The sequence below is a fragment of the Apodemus sylvaticus genome, chromosome 3 (genome assembly GCF_947179515.1).
Source record: "Apodemus sylvaticus chromosome 3, mApoSyl1.1, whole genome shotgun sequence".
Lineage (NCBI taxonomy): Eukaryota > Metazoa > Chordata > Mammalia > Rodentia > Muridae > Apodemus > Apodemus sylvaticus.
This window is the reverse complement of record NC_067474.1, coordinates 128,787,959-128,803,028: the sequence shown is the minus strand read 5'-3', so window position 1 is coordinate 128,803,028 and position 15,070 is coordinate 128,787,959. Positions and strand designations below refer to the sequence as shown.

Below are 15,070 nucleotides of genomic sequence, written 5' to 3'. Positions count from 1 at the left end.
TACTCTGTGCCTTTGACTCCACCCTGCTGGAGGGTGATAAACACAGATTTAAACTTACACAGCCAGTGGCACTCAGACCAATGGACAGATAGCCAACGTCCAGACCTGTGAGACCAGCAAGGTCAGTGGCGCCTCAAAGCAACTGGTCCTGGTACCCCGAGCTCTGCATGCTGCTCTTACACAGCACACTCTCAGTGAGAGATGACTGATACACCACACTTCCTTCCACCGGGGTGTGCATATTAGTTTTCCATTGTGTTTAGCAGCCAGCTTCACAGCAGGTTGAGTTTTCTGAACACTGGAAATGCATTTTTTTTCTGGTTTTCAAATCTATAGCTCTCAGCACTGTGCCTGGAGAAAAGAGGGTACTGTGATCTTCATTTCTCTTTAGGACCTGGAGTCTTGCTGTTTCCTTCATAGTTCAAAGGTAATTTAGAAGCCCTGAAGAAAAACATCTAGAAGGCACTGGTAGACATTCCCACAAAGACATATAATCTGAATAAAAAGCTTTTGAAATAGGTATACAGGGCCAGGCCAACATGGTGACACAGGCAATAGGGCTACACTTGGGTCTCCTCTGTGTTTGTTAATGGCAAGAGAACTGGATTGCACAAGCTGTAGCAACCCCTAATGCTGCTCCCCTTAATGAGAGGGCCAGAGGTGAGGTCAGACCCCTCACCCCACGTCTGGGCCTTCTCCAGGCCCCTGAGCTTTGGCTGCCACCATTGAAATCAGATCTGCAGCCATCTGGTGCAGAGTGTCGATGGCAGCGTGGTGGCTGGGGATGAATTACAGGAGGCAGTGACGTTTTCTGCTGTGGACATCGCTAAGGCAACAAGCACTTCCTCCCGCAGGGTGCATGCCTCTGGTGAAAGTGTCCGTGGCGAGCTGATCCACTCTCCTCCTCTGAGGGCCTAAGACAGAGGGACTTCCTGTGGCCCCACCCAGCTGCTGCACACACCTGCTCTGCTGCTTATTAGATCAGCCTGGCCAAGGCACCACCTGACCTGGGGTGAGGTCATCGTCCTGGGCGCCAGAAGACCTGGCTGGAGGGTAAATGTCTTCTCTGGACCCTGCTTGACTCATGAAGTCAGGTCTCCACTGGCGCAGCCTTCATGAAGCCGGGAGGTATTCCAGGGGATTAAGTATATTCCAGGCTGCACGGTGTTAAGAACAGTCCTGGCATGAACTGAGCACTGAGTATGTGTTTGTTAAATAAAACCTAGGAGGAAATAGCTCCAAATCTTCTTAGCTTGGTGCTGGGAGAGAGAGGGTCCCTAGAATTCATCTGGTGCAGAGGTTTCAAACTGCTTTTAGCTATAGAATTCTTTTACTGTTGTTATTATTGGTGTTGCCTTCCAAAGGAATCTCATTTGGAGTTTTGAATGTGGAACAGATAAAAATGTAAGGGTCCTGGATGGTATAAAAGAGGCAGGGTGGGACTCAATGCTCTCTTGCTGCAGGGATTTCCGGGGACCCTGGAGCCCAGGTTAAGGACCCCTGATGTCATTTTGTACCCTCAAAATGTAAGAGAAGAGAGGGGACATCATCCAGGCAGTAGGATGGGGTGGTGCACATGGGTCCATACAGTGAGCTGGGCAGAGTGGACTCCAGCCAAGGGTCCTGACTCCCAGCCTTGGACCAAAAGCCTGCTGATGCAGGATGTCTGCAGGCACAGCCATACCCACAGTTTGTCTGGATGATTGCAAAGCAGCCAGGGGTGTTTACTGTCGAAGCATTAGACAGGAAGCCAAGGCCAGGCCATTTGACAGTCTGAGAACTCTCTGCATGCCTCAGCTAGTTTGTGACATTAACTGTATAGGGTGGGATCTGGTACCTGACACAGACTCCGTGTGCACAGACCACTTTAGAGGTATATATCCTATGGGGTTGATTTAGCATGCTGCCTTTGTGTTCCCTGTTGAACCCCAAAGTCACTCATGTCACACACTCAGGAAACACTACAGAAGGAAGGATGCCAACCCTGAATTATGTGCTCCCCACTTCCTGGTCTATACCCACTCTTTGTAACTCACAAAGGAGTCATTACATATTCATACAAAGACCCCCTGGCTTTTTTTTGAGCACTTGCTATGCATTGCAAACTTCCTAAGTGGATTCATCATTTAATCTTTACAGAAACTCCAATGTAATATAAAAAATAAAACACACACACACACGCACACACACACACACACACACACACACACACACACACACACACACAGCAAAGAGACATTAAATACCTTCCCAAGATGGGAAAGCTGGAGAGGTGAGATGGGCATTTGGCACATGCCCTCTTAGTCACCACACATGGGGGTCTCCCCCTGTTTTGTTAAAGAGAGACACAGCAGGAACGCACAGATGGGCACCACAGAAGCTGACGGAGTGACACAGCTCACAAAAGGAGGGGTGAGGAATTCAGATGTCTGGCTTACTACAAACAGGACTTTAGGAGTGTGTCCTCTTTTGTGAGCATTCCTGGTCCTTTCAGCAAGTAGAGGGAAGCTTTATCCCCATCCCTTTCCACTCTGCTTCCTTCCCTCCCCTCCCCTCCCCTCCCCTCCTCCCCTCTCCTCTCCTCCCTTTCCCTTCTCCCTCCCTTCCTCCCTCCCTCCCTCCCTCTCTCCCCCCCTCCCTCCCTCCTTCCTTCCTTCCTTCCTTCCTTCCTTCCTTCCTTCCTTCCTTCCTTCCTTCCTTCCCTTCTTCCTTAAACACCGGCTTCCAGCAGCTTCTCAGCATGGACAAAAATTTGAGGAGAAACAGGACTCGACTTGTAAACACATGCACTCATGGAGGAGGCAGACATGCCGCTGACCCTCACGCCAGGGTGACAGAGGCACAAGCTTTAAAATCAAGTATTTCCCTGACTTCTGCCTCCTCTTCAACTCCCAGAGCTCCCCAGGTCTCTGTGCCTCCTCCTTCCAGCCACCTTAGAACAACAAACCTTCCTCACAAGGAGCCTCAGTGGCCCACACTAGGATAATGTTTATGCTAAGGCTATGACATGGAATAACAAACACCGGGTGAGGAGTAGAAGGCCTTATCCCCCCTGGATGCCTGTGTGGAGTCCCAGCCACTCTGGTCACCAAGAAACCCCGTGCATCTTCTATTGCCCCCCTTCACTAGGGCTCATGGGACACAAGGTAGCCGGAGGCATCTGTTGAGTGTAGGCGTGGAATCTAAATAGGTTTTCAGACAGACCACTCTGGTGGAGAAAGGCAGGCGCCACGAGGCTAGAAACAGGTTTATTGTTCCTGAACAGTCCAGTAATAGTCTTAGATAGACCAGGATGCTAGACTTGAGACCTATGCTCACATGGTTGCCCACATCACCTCAAGGGAACATTTGAACCCCGAGCTCTTGGGACAGGCCTGGCTCCCAGGCTAAGGGTCTGGGATGGCCAGTGAGGACGTTTACCCAGTCTGGAGCCCAGAGTGATGACAACAAAGTCTCAAGCAGGTTGACAATGCTCGCCGAGCACCTCCTAGGTACCAGTGCACCAGGCAAGGTCAGCACAGACAAAAGCCTCACACTCACAGTGCATACCTGCTAGGTGTACCCAGAAGGGACATTGCCACCAGTAAAATGTTAATACACAGCATGGAGGAGATACAGGGCTGATCCTGCTGAATCAGTAGCGAAGCTGCCTCCTGATTACTTTGGCCTGAGATACCTCTGTGTCCACCAGCAAAGCGAGCAGAACAGAGCAGTGGGGGCTAGGTTTGCTTTCCCCACAGCGAGGGTGAAGAGAGCATGAGGAACACAGGGTCTCTTCAGATGACTCAGTGCTCCCTTGCTCTGTGATTAGAATCAATGGAAAATGACAGCACTGTGCTCAGAAAGATCCTTCCATGAACCCTGGGAATGGTGGTTTAGGTCCCCAGCCAGGTTTTGAAACTTGGAAGCTGAGGTTTTTGCTAAAGAAAAGGAAATGCAGAAGCAATGTTGAAGAGAAGGTGTGCAGTAACAGGGACATCATGTGTGGTCAGTCATAAGAAACAATAGAGACTGTAGTTGCTATAAATACAGTCTTGTGTAACCCAGGTTAGCCTTGCACTCATTATGTAGCTGAGGATTGCCTTGAACTTCTGATCCTCCTTCCTCCACTCCCCAAATGTGAGAAATACAGACATGAGCCAGCAATCTAAGTTTATGTGGTGCTGGAGATTGAACCCAGGACTCTGCGGATCCTAGTCGAGTGTCCCCAGCCTTGAATATGTTTATTTTGTGTGAGAGATAAGTGTGAATGCATATTTGGGTGTGTTTATCTCAGATATCTTTGCTTTCTCATCTTCTTATCATGTAACATAGCTGCCTTAAATGTACCTTGATGTCCAAGTGTTCTTAACTTTACATCACACTAGTTACAGGACGTCAAGGGGAAAGAATAAGTGGACGAGAGCCTAGCGTCCTCTTCTGGGGAAGGCCTACTATATTTTTGGTTGTGTGCACAGAAGCTGCTCCATGTTAAAGAGAGCTATAATTTTGCCCCGTCCCTATTTGAAACGAAGGTATAGCTTAAAGAAATGCACTTGGGTACCAAGTTGACAAGTTGGAGACACAAGGTGGCTAATTTTATGTGTCAAATGGACTCAGTTGAGGTCACAGAGGTTTAATGAAATATTTCTCCAGATGTTTCTCTCCTAAAATAAACATTCATTTTTTTTTGAGTATTTCTTCCTATATGACTGACTCCATTTTGGAATAGATCTTTTCTTTTTTTTTTTTTATTCGATATATTTTTTATTTACATTTCAAATGATTTCCCCTTTTCTAGCCCCCCTCCCCGAAAGTCCCGCAAGTCCTCTTCTCTCCCCCTGTCCTCCCACCCACCCCTTCCCACTTCCTCGTTCTGGTTTTGCCAAATACTGCTTCACTGAGTCTTTCCAGAACGAGGGGCCACTCCTCCGTTCTTCTTGTACCTCATTTGATGTGTGGATTATGTTTTGGGTATTCCAGTTTTCTAGGTTAATATCCACTTATTAGTGAGTGCATACCATGATTCACCTTTTGAGTCAGGGTTACTCCACTTAGTATGATGTTCTCTAGCTCCATCCATTTGCCTAATAATTTCATGAATTTATTGTTTCTAATGGCTGAATAGTACTCCATTGTGTAGATATACCACATTTTTTGCATCCACTCTTCTGTTGAGGGATACCTGGGTTCTCTATAAATGCCAGCATCTGGCAATTATAAATAGGGCTGCTATGAACATAGTAGAGCATGTATCCTTATTACATGGTGGGGAATCCTCTGGGTATATGCCCAGGAGTGGTATAGCAGGATCTTCTGGAAGTGAGGTGCCCAGTTTTCGGAGGAACCGCCAGACTGATTTCCAGAGTGGTTGTACCAATTTGCAACCCCACCAGCAGTGGGAAAAGATATTCACCAATCCTACATCAGATAGAGGGCTAATATCCAATATATATAAAGAACTCAAGAAGTTAGACTCCAGAAAACCAAACAACCCTATTAAAAATGGGGTACAGAGATAAACAAAGAATTCTCAACTGAAGAACTTCGGATGGTGGAGAAGCATCTTAAAAAATGGTCAACTTCATTAGTCATTAGGGAAATGCAAATCAAAACAACCCTGAGATTTCACCTTACACCAGTCAGAATGGCTAAGATTAAAAATTCAGGAGACAGCAGGTGTTGGAGAGGGTGTGGAGAAAGAGGAACACTCATTATTTTTTTTTTAAATTCTTGCAAATAAAACATCATACACGCAAATGAACTAGACCCAAAGTCGGTACAATTCAATGAAACTCTTTGCAGTTAGAATAGGTACTCAGGATGGAAGCTGTGGAGCTTCACATTACATTTTACATTTTTGGGATTGGATACATTTTATGCACTTTTCTACCACCCAAACCGAACAAACAAGTCCTTGAGAGAATCAGAGAAAAACAATTATCCTTGTATTCCCTTTCCTAACTCCTGTCCATCACCTCAATCAGTCCTTCCTCACAACCTTATATTTAGCCTTCCTTTCTCATTTCTTCATGTTATCCTGTATGCAAATGTACATGTGTGTACATATATACATTTATTATTAGCTAGATTCTGCATATGAGAGAAAACATGAGGTTTATGTGTTTCTGTGATTGTGTGATTTCACGAATATTATACATTTTAAGTCCATCAACCTTTCCTGCAAATTTTCAAACTTCATTTTTCTTTAGAGCTGAGAAGTATTTCATTCTATACCTTGTTTTCATATCTATTCATCTGTTTGGACAATGAGTTTGATTCCAATTCTTTTCTACAGTGAATATAGTAGCAATAAATATGTGGGCATCAGTCTCCCTATGGCAGAGTATGGACTTCTCCGGGTATACGCCCAGGAAGGAAATACCTAGGTCATAGCAGTTCAATTCTAAAGTTTGTGAGGAATCTCCAGACTGATTCCCACAATGGATGTATTAGTTTGCATCCACACCAACATGAATATGTGTTCCTTTTTCTCCATTTCCTCTCCAACATGTGTTATAAGATTTGTTGATGACAGTCATTCTGGCCGGGGTGAGGTGCCATCACAAAGTTGTTTTGGTGCATCTACCTGCTGGCCAGGGATACTGAACACGTTTTTGTTTGTTTGATTGTTTTTTTTTGTTTTTTTTTTGTTTTTTTTTTTTTTGAGATAGGGTTTCTCTGCATAGCCCTGGCTATCCTGGAACTCACTCTGTAGACTAGGCTGGCCTCAGACTCATAGAGATCTACCTGCCTCTGCCTCCTGAGTGCTTGGATTAAAGGCATGCCTTCTCCCTTCTTCCTTCCTTCCTTCCTTCCTTCCTTCCTTCCTTCCTTCCTTCCTTCCTTCCTTCCTTCCTTCCTTCCTCCCTCCCTGCCTCCCTCCCTCTCTCTCTCTTCCTCCCTTCCCCTCTCTCCTTCTTTCTTCCTTGTGTCTATTTAGTCCACTTGCCATTTTTTAACCAGCAGTTTTATTCCTTCTGTTTTTAAATTCTGCAATTCTTTGTAAATTCTGGATAGTAGCATCTTGTCCAAAGTGTGGTTGGTAGATTTTCTCCCTCTCTGTGATTGTCTAACTCTGCCATTGTTTTCTTGTTGTAGAGAAACATTTTTTTTCCTGTAGTCCAATCTGTTGAGTGCTGGTGTTCTGTTTAAAAAGCTCTTGCCTCCCTGAGTAACTTGAAGGGCATCCCCATATTTTCCCTGTAAATTTCAGTGTTTTATGTTTAAACTAAGGTCTCTGATCTTGTTTGAATTGGTTTGTTACAAGGTGAAAGGTGTAAACCTAAATGAACTATTCTGTGAGTATTTTTGTCAGTACCTTTTGTTGAGTAGGCTACTTCCTTTTCTAGACATTTCTATAAAGGTATTTTTAAGCATTATATTTTAAGCAAGATTAATATTTAATTTAGTAAACTTTGAAGAAAATGAGTCATTCTCCATAAGGTGGGTGGGTCTCAATCAACTGATAGTTTTAAGGAAAAAAAGTGCCTTTTTGCTCTGTGATAGCAGCAGAACTGCCTCATCAATGCTCCCTGACTTCCACTCTGCCTCCTGTCAGTCATGGAGATTTTGGATTTGTCTTCTTTATACTATTGAACCAATTCTTTGAAATAAGTATCTGTCTCTCTGTGCATCTCTACCTCTCTCTGTCTTTATACCCCTTCCGTGCATATGCATTCATGCATGCATACTCGCCATAACAAATCATATAAATGCACTATCTAATATGTTTGGTCAATAGTGAACTACAAATATGAACAAGCCCTAACAAAATTACAGTAGAGCCAGTTCTCTCTGGCTTAGTATCTTTTCATTATACCCTTTCTGCATTTAAATGCATGAATTACAATTGCCTACAATATTCTTTACAATAAGTAGCATGCTGTGCAGATTGTAGCTAGTGGCAATGGCTTGAACCATACATCCCAGGTGTGCAGAAGGCTGGGCTTCTAGGTTGTGATATGTACACAATGACAGACTCAGCTAACAATTCGTTTCCATGAACATATTCCCATTGTTAAGCTGCACATGGCTGGAATCAGGTGCAGGTGTGGGCATGTGTACATACCTTCCATTGGTCCATTTCTTGAATAACAAAAACAGTAGATGCTTCAGAAAAAAATCAAGAAAGGGGACACGGGAGTGGGGGGGGGGATGAGGAACCATCAGGTGCAAAGGCCCTGTGTGCACACATGATGGGAAGCAGAGGATACGTGAGGAGACAAGTGAAGCTGAACACACAGGAGAGTGACAGGGTGTGCGGCTGGAGTTGACAAGCACGCCAGGGGACATGGACCACGGCAGAGACACTGGAAAACCATCTTATACTATAACTCTTCCTGATGACGACTGTCATTCCCATAGAAGAAACAGAGAAGTTGAGTCCCCCCTCTCCCCGGGATGGTGACTCCACTACTCAAGATCTCTTCTTGGAGAACTAGGTCTGGGATTCAGATCCAGGTACAACAGGCAGGTCCTGGGTTCCCTCTGACACTTCCCGAGCCATCTCCATTCATTCATTAGAACAAGGACAGACACTGACGATAGCTGGGGCTAGCAACTGGGGCCCATATTCTGGTTGCTTATCTGGAAAGAGACAGACAGATAGACACACACACACACATGCAGAGAGAGAGAGAGAGAGAGAGAGAGAGAGAGAGAGAGAGAGAGAGAGAGAGAGAGAGAACACCTTGGCTATTAGGTATTATCAAGGTTGACACATGAGGGAAAAGGTCACCATTTGGGGCTTTGTTCCAACCACTGGTATCTAGCCTCTCGCTACCTTTACTCTGTGTCAGCCTGATAGAACCTCAGGCCACTCCAGGACTCCTCATAGGGTTACACTGCCCAGCTTGGCCTTGGTTCTTCCCTAAAGAGAATACAGAGCCAGTCGTATACACAGTAGGTCCTTGAGAGATACTTCTAAAATGAACATGTCAGTGCCTGGGAAGCCGAGGGCATCACTCAGCCTGTGACCCTCCCCCCCTCAGCAGCTCCCCACCAGGCCCACTCAGAGCATCGCTCCTATCCTGGACCTGAGGTCTGACTACTCTGTCAGCATCCAGTGCAGGAGTGGAGGTCAGCCCACCTCACGGAACCATCTGCGGGGTGCGGGCACTCATTCAGAGGCTGCAGCCCTCAGTGCTGGTGCTGCAGTTTATCCGCTTACTTTTCATGCCCGACAGATAGCACCAAAGTTCCGCTGATGACGTCTTAGTTCCAGGACTGGCTCCGTGGTCTCCCAGGCTTCCAACACCAATTCTGTCTATGCTCACCAGGTTATGGAGCAGCAGGCATCCAAATAAACACAAGGTTTCCTGGAGCCAGGGCCTGGCTTAGGGCTAGTTCAGGGACCAGAGATGTAGCCACTATCTGATTTGTCACTAGGAAGCCCAGAGTGGATCATTTTTCTTCCTGAGGCCTTGGTTTACCCACCTGTGACAGGGACCAAGTTACATATTCATTGACTGAAGATTTATGAGGCACTCACATAGCAGCTTGCTGGCATAGGCTAGGGGCACAACGGTAAACACAGCTAGCAAAGGCACCTGACCTAGTGTGCCCTCACTACATTAGGACAACTCTCACTCCAGAGAAATAAGGAAGGGAGTGGCAGCTGCTGCTAAGGAGAAACCAAGGGGAAGAAAGGGACTGTATTAGTGCACGTGCATGCATATGCATGTGTGTACATGGTGTGAGTGTGTGTGTGTGTGTGTGTGTGTGTGTGTGTGTGGTGTGCATGGTGTGGTGTGTATGTGTGGTATGCGCTATGTGTATGTATGTGCTATATGTATACTATGGGTGTATGTGGTGTGTATGTGTTTGGTCTGGGGTGTGTGTATGTAGTATGTGTGTGGTATAGCTGGTGTGGTGTATGTCTATGTAGTGTGTGTGTGGTGTGTATGTAGTGTGTGGATGGTGTTGTGGTCAGGGGCTATCTTGTCAGTCTGAAGCAGGCGAGTAGGAAAGGCTCTGGGGAAGAAGGCGGTGGGGAGATCTCTCATTGGCAAGTGTTGGGTGTGGAGTGAAGGAGGTGTTCATGGAGGAGGAGGCCAGCGTGAAGGCAAGGCAGCTTTCCCTGTCGTCCTTCCCACGCTCAGCTACCACCCAGAGAGCCATGGACTCAATTTCATACACGCGTCCCTGTTCTGTGGACGCTACAGGGTGGACCTCTGGCCTGCAGTGTGGGCTGACTGTGCTCAATTCCCTTCTGTTCTCTGAAGCCCAAGCTATTCCTCCCGTAGCCCACCATAGAACTCTGGGGTTCTTCACCTGTCCTTCAAGCTGAATCCCTATGTGAGCTGAGTGGTGCTTGCTGGGCAGAGGCTGGTGAGCAGTGAGCTCTAGGAAGGGGTCTGTGTGGACTCTGTCCTGTGGAGGGAGAACACCTCCTTTGTTTTCGGCACAGACGGGTTGAGTAAGGGAGATGTGGCACCCAGGATCTGGGGCTACAGACCAGACCAGCAGGAAGACGGCAGCAAGGCTGCAGGCAGGCTCCCAGTGAAAGAGGAGGTGAGGTGTGGCTCTTGGCTCTGGGACCTCATTCCAGGACTTGATATCCTTGGCTATGTTAGCTACCCTTTCATGAATCAACAGACCATGGTTCCTGGCATGCTGTGCGCTTTTGATAGGTGGATGGTATTACTGACCTCATTTTATAGACAGAGAGCCCAAGGCTCAGGAAAGGAGGCACCGGTCCCACCCATACTCCCTAGGAGTGCTGTGGCTCTGGTCCCTGCTGCTCATCCTGTTGTCCGCCTCCCTATCTGTTCCCAGAGGCCATGGCCTCTGAGCCTCTAAATCCATTACACTGCGCAGGACGAAAGGAAAAGAAGATACACTCTAAAGTCCCAGGAAAGCATCAAGACAACCTCTCCCTCCCAGTTACAAAGCTGGGAACAAGGGATGAAGCTGAGGAGGGACAGTTGGCTCTGGCCTGGTGACAGGCGAGTGAGAAAAGGAAACCAGAGCACGTGTGGGCCTCCTGACACAGACTAGGGAGGTCAAGGTACCAGCGACATTTGCTGAGCTGAGAAAGAGCATGGGGTGGAGAGGGAAGTGTGTGTGTTAAGGTCAGAAACTATGGACATGCAGTCTGTTGAGATATGTCAAAATAGGAGCAGAGGGGTGGGCCTCAGAAGGCCTGTCTGTCTTCCCTGCAGAGTGGTCGGCCATGGATGGAGATAAGGCACAAGTGAGTGATACAGGGAGAACCCTGGGAGGTGATGGGTTGGGCAGCCCCCATCACCACCATCCCCATTCTTATTCTTTAAGCAGCTGCATCCATAGACTCCAAGCCTGCTACATGCACCTCTGCTTCAGCCTCAGACCTGCCCTGCTGACACAGCTGCCTGGACATCAAAAGGCAAGACTGCACATTCATTTGCAAAATCAGTATGGAATTCCTAGAGGGCTCCTCTAATTCCTCTGGTCTGACCACACAGCAATTATCCATTTACAGAGAAGAGGGGAATGGCCTCCCAGGCTCACCAGCTGTGTGGGGACCTCTGCTCTCCTTGGCCTTGAGCAATAGCTGGGGAGGGCTGGACCGGAGTGGACACCTGTTGGAGGCCCAGTGTGGGAGAACCTGGCTGTGTGCACATAGAACAGAAAGAAATGGTAACAGCCTCCCTGCTTGCCTGCTTAGCCACCATTGCCAAGTGCTTCTGATACAAGCAAAGGAGGACAAGAAAGGGCTCTGATGGGCTTCAGACCTGACCGTGCTTATAGACCATGGAAACCTTCTTGCTCTGAATCCTTCTGTGTGGGACTGGCCTTGTTCCTCTCTGGGCCTCCTCAGCTTACCCATCTGTGTGTGTGTGTGTGAGTGCACATTAATCCTGCCTGTTTGAGGCTAGAATTTTAAAAACCTTATCAGGGACCTATTTCTTCCTTAGGACAACGACACACATACAGAACATGTCTTCATATGAGCTGGAGTGGTCTCCAAAGGCTATGCTGCAGGGCTGCAGAGGAGGGCCAGAGTGCAAGCAAATGTGGACAGGGTTCCTGGGTAGGCTGTGCTGGTTGCTTGATTGACAGACCAAATCAGTTCCAGGTGTGGGGTGGCACATGGGAAGGGCTTGTTACAATCAAGCAATACTTGTTAAGGCCAGTGTCAAGGGGTGGGCGCTATGCCCCTGGAGTCCTGCAAAGGTGCAGAGACCACAACCAGGGACTCTCAAAGGTGGTGAATGTAGCAAGCATACTATGAGAGCATGTGTTTGCCATACAGCAGGGCAAAGAAAGGCAGTTGCAGGTGATGCCGATGCATAAGGGAGCTGCTTCGCCACTCCTCTTAGGGCTGAGTTCAGCCACAGGAAAGGAAAGGAGACTGGGTGGACCCTGCAGCGCCACAATTAAGTCAATGATTGCCTTGGGCTGGAGGGCAGCACCAAGGCTGGTGGAGGAGAACACAGGGTGGACCTGATGCTGGGGGGCAGTGGGGGCAGGATCCAGACCTCCGGATTTTCTGGTAGAAAGTAGGGGTAACTGAGTTGATGGAGCAAGAAGGATCAGCCAGGTTTTGGATTTAGAAGCCCACTTCTGGGGTGCCTGCAAGACAGCTTAGAGGTCACCCTGGTGAGCATCAGGCACTGGGGGCAAGAAAGGCTAGGAACTCCTGCCACAGCCCACGCCTTGAAGATGTGGAGGGAGATTGGAAGCAGGTGAGAACCATGCTCTCTCCTGGCTTTGGCTTCTAGGACACTCTGGTCAGGGCTTTGAGGCTCTCTCATGGCTCAGAACTGACTCCGCTGTCTGAGGAAGAGCTCTCACCTCCCGCCCCCTTTACTTTCAAAACCCACCCAAGGCAGCAGCCAGATAGGAGGAGGGCAGCTCCAAGTGGAAGGAAAGACAGAAGACTCGGTGGTGCTGCATGAGACCCTGGCTGCTGGCTGTCATGGAGGATACAGCCTTCCCAGAAAACATCAAAGGAGGAAGAAGCTGCACAGAACCTCAGGAAACAGCGATGCAGTTCCAACCTCTGGTTTTAGTCTGATTGAAAGCACAGAACACACAACACCTAGCAACAGACAGGAGTGTTGGACACTAGAAATAGGTGATAGAGGACCCTCAGGTGGCCTCTTTACAATGCAGAGTGGACAAGAAGATGCCCAAAGATACAGCCATACAGCCAGCCAGAGTATGCAGGTAAATTCAGGGGTGAGGTTACTGTCTGCTTGGCTGATTCTTACCAAGTCTCTGAGGCTCCTTATCCCCTTCTTCCCAGATACTTCCCAGATACTTCCCAGATACTAGAGAGACCATACGATGGAAGACTGTCAGACCGAAGTCCAAGTCTCAGACTTGGGGCAAGAACACAGACTCAGTAAACTCATTCAGGATGAGCACAGCTCTGTGGGGGGATCAGATAAGAGCTAATCAGTCTCCTTGCTGCAGGGATCTCACTAGGAGGGTGGACTAAGTGTGCAATGAGGAGGGCGGAACCTCTACTCCCACATAAAGGGCAGATTTTAAGGCTTTTAGGCTCCACTGCAGGTGGGCAAGAAGTCTACCCTCCAGCCTTTTAACTCCTGGCTAGAATCTTCTTCTGGGTCTCAGGTCTATGCTGGCTTTTCACGACCCTGTCTTAACCATTCTCTGGGGGCCTGGACTTGTTGGTCTCAGCCTATCCCCAGCCTATGCCTTCCTTCTGCAGTCCCCTAGATCCTAGCTCCAGTCTTGGAGTCCCTTTTCTGGGTTCTTATGACCAGAAGGGTCAGACACACACCAAAGTGTTGTTCTGTCCTGGAATTAGGAATGAGGTCTCTGAGTGATATCTAAAATTGTATGGGTCTGCACATGTGCAAGGCAAGACGGAGATCAAGAGACAGGATAGAAATCACACTATTCTAGTCACAGAGAGATTTGTGGTCAACCGTATGACTTATGACCTGATATATGACTCCTTCAGGAGTCCTGGAGACACAGACTGATGTGGCTTGGCCCTGCTTATAAACCAACACCAAGTGGCCTCTCTACCTCTTCCCATCATCTGGTCTTGGATGAGCTGGCTGGGCCCTGCGACCTGAGGTTGAGGTTTGTCCTCAACCTCATCTGTCTACTCTTTTCTATTGTATCTCCACGGGGACACTGCACACCATGACCTCAGGCCTTGAGGCCTAGGGGCTAGACTACATCTGGCATCCTGAGCACCCCTAGCCGGCAGGCCAGCAGTGGATGCTGTGAACTGTGAATATCATAAATGGGAGCACACTGCTGCTCTAGAAACCAGGACAAACTGCTTCTGTGCCATCTCCCCATGATCCTTAAGGCCCTGCTTCTGTCCCTTGGTTTCCCTTGCCCCCTAGTCCCCTGAGACCTGCATTTTTAACTAACGTCATGCGCTGATTTAACAACTTTGTTTCTGAATGTGCTCTTTCCTTCACGTTTCAGGGTCTTTGCACATGATGGTCCACACACACCTTTCCCATCATGCCTCTGTTTTGCTCTACAAACTTTTCACATTTCAGCTATGATTCAAGTACCATCTCTTAAAAAGATTCCTTCCCTGGCTTCGTAGATCTGCTCAGGGGGTCTCCTTCCAAGTTCTCTTACTTCCTTTCCTCTTTCTTTTGTGCACTGATAAAGAGTTTGTCTTCACACACGAGGTCTTGCTGTAATGTTATCAACTACTAACAATTGTTCCGTGCCAGTCACAAATTTTGATGCCAATTTTAAGCATATACATGTGCTAACAATTACGAGATAGTTTTCATCTTTACTCCCTTTTTCCTGGGGTTGGAGTAGAGGAAACACAGCAGGCAAGTGACTTGTGTAAGGTCACAAAAGGTGGCAGATGACGAAGGATAACTGGGGATTTTCAATCATGTGCTAAGCTGGTCCTACCACCTTCTTTGCAACTATGACAAGAGTAGGGGACCAAATTCCCCTTACTCATTCCTACATCCCTGGTACTTAGGACACAGTTGTGACACCCTGAGGGTACCCACTTACGTTAGGCACAGCCCTCAGCCCTAGCTCAGCATCAGTAAGTGTACTGTAGAGGGGAAGGTAATGGTGTGCAGAGAATCCAGAGGCAGAGCCTTATTGTGGTTAAGGGGCTCAGAAATGGCCCAGGGTTATC

The 15,070-nt window shown here is 47.8% G+C and overlaps 1 protein-coding gene across 3 annotated transcripts in view; it reads right to left on the bottom strand.

Annotated features, from left to right (window-relative positions):
- Positions 1 to 15,070, bottom strand: part of Trabd2b (TraB domain containing 2B) — a 199,255-nt gene that overhangs the window by 30,928 nt on the left and 153,257 nt on the right. The window lies entirely within an intron of this gene.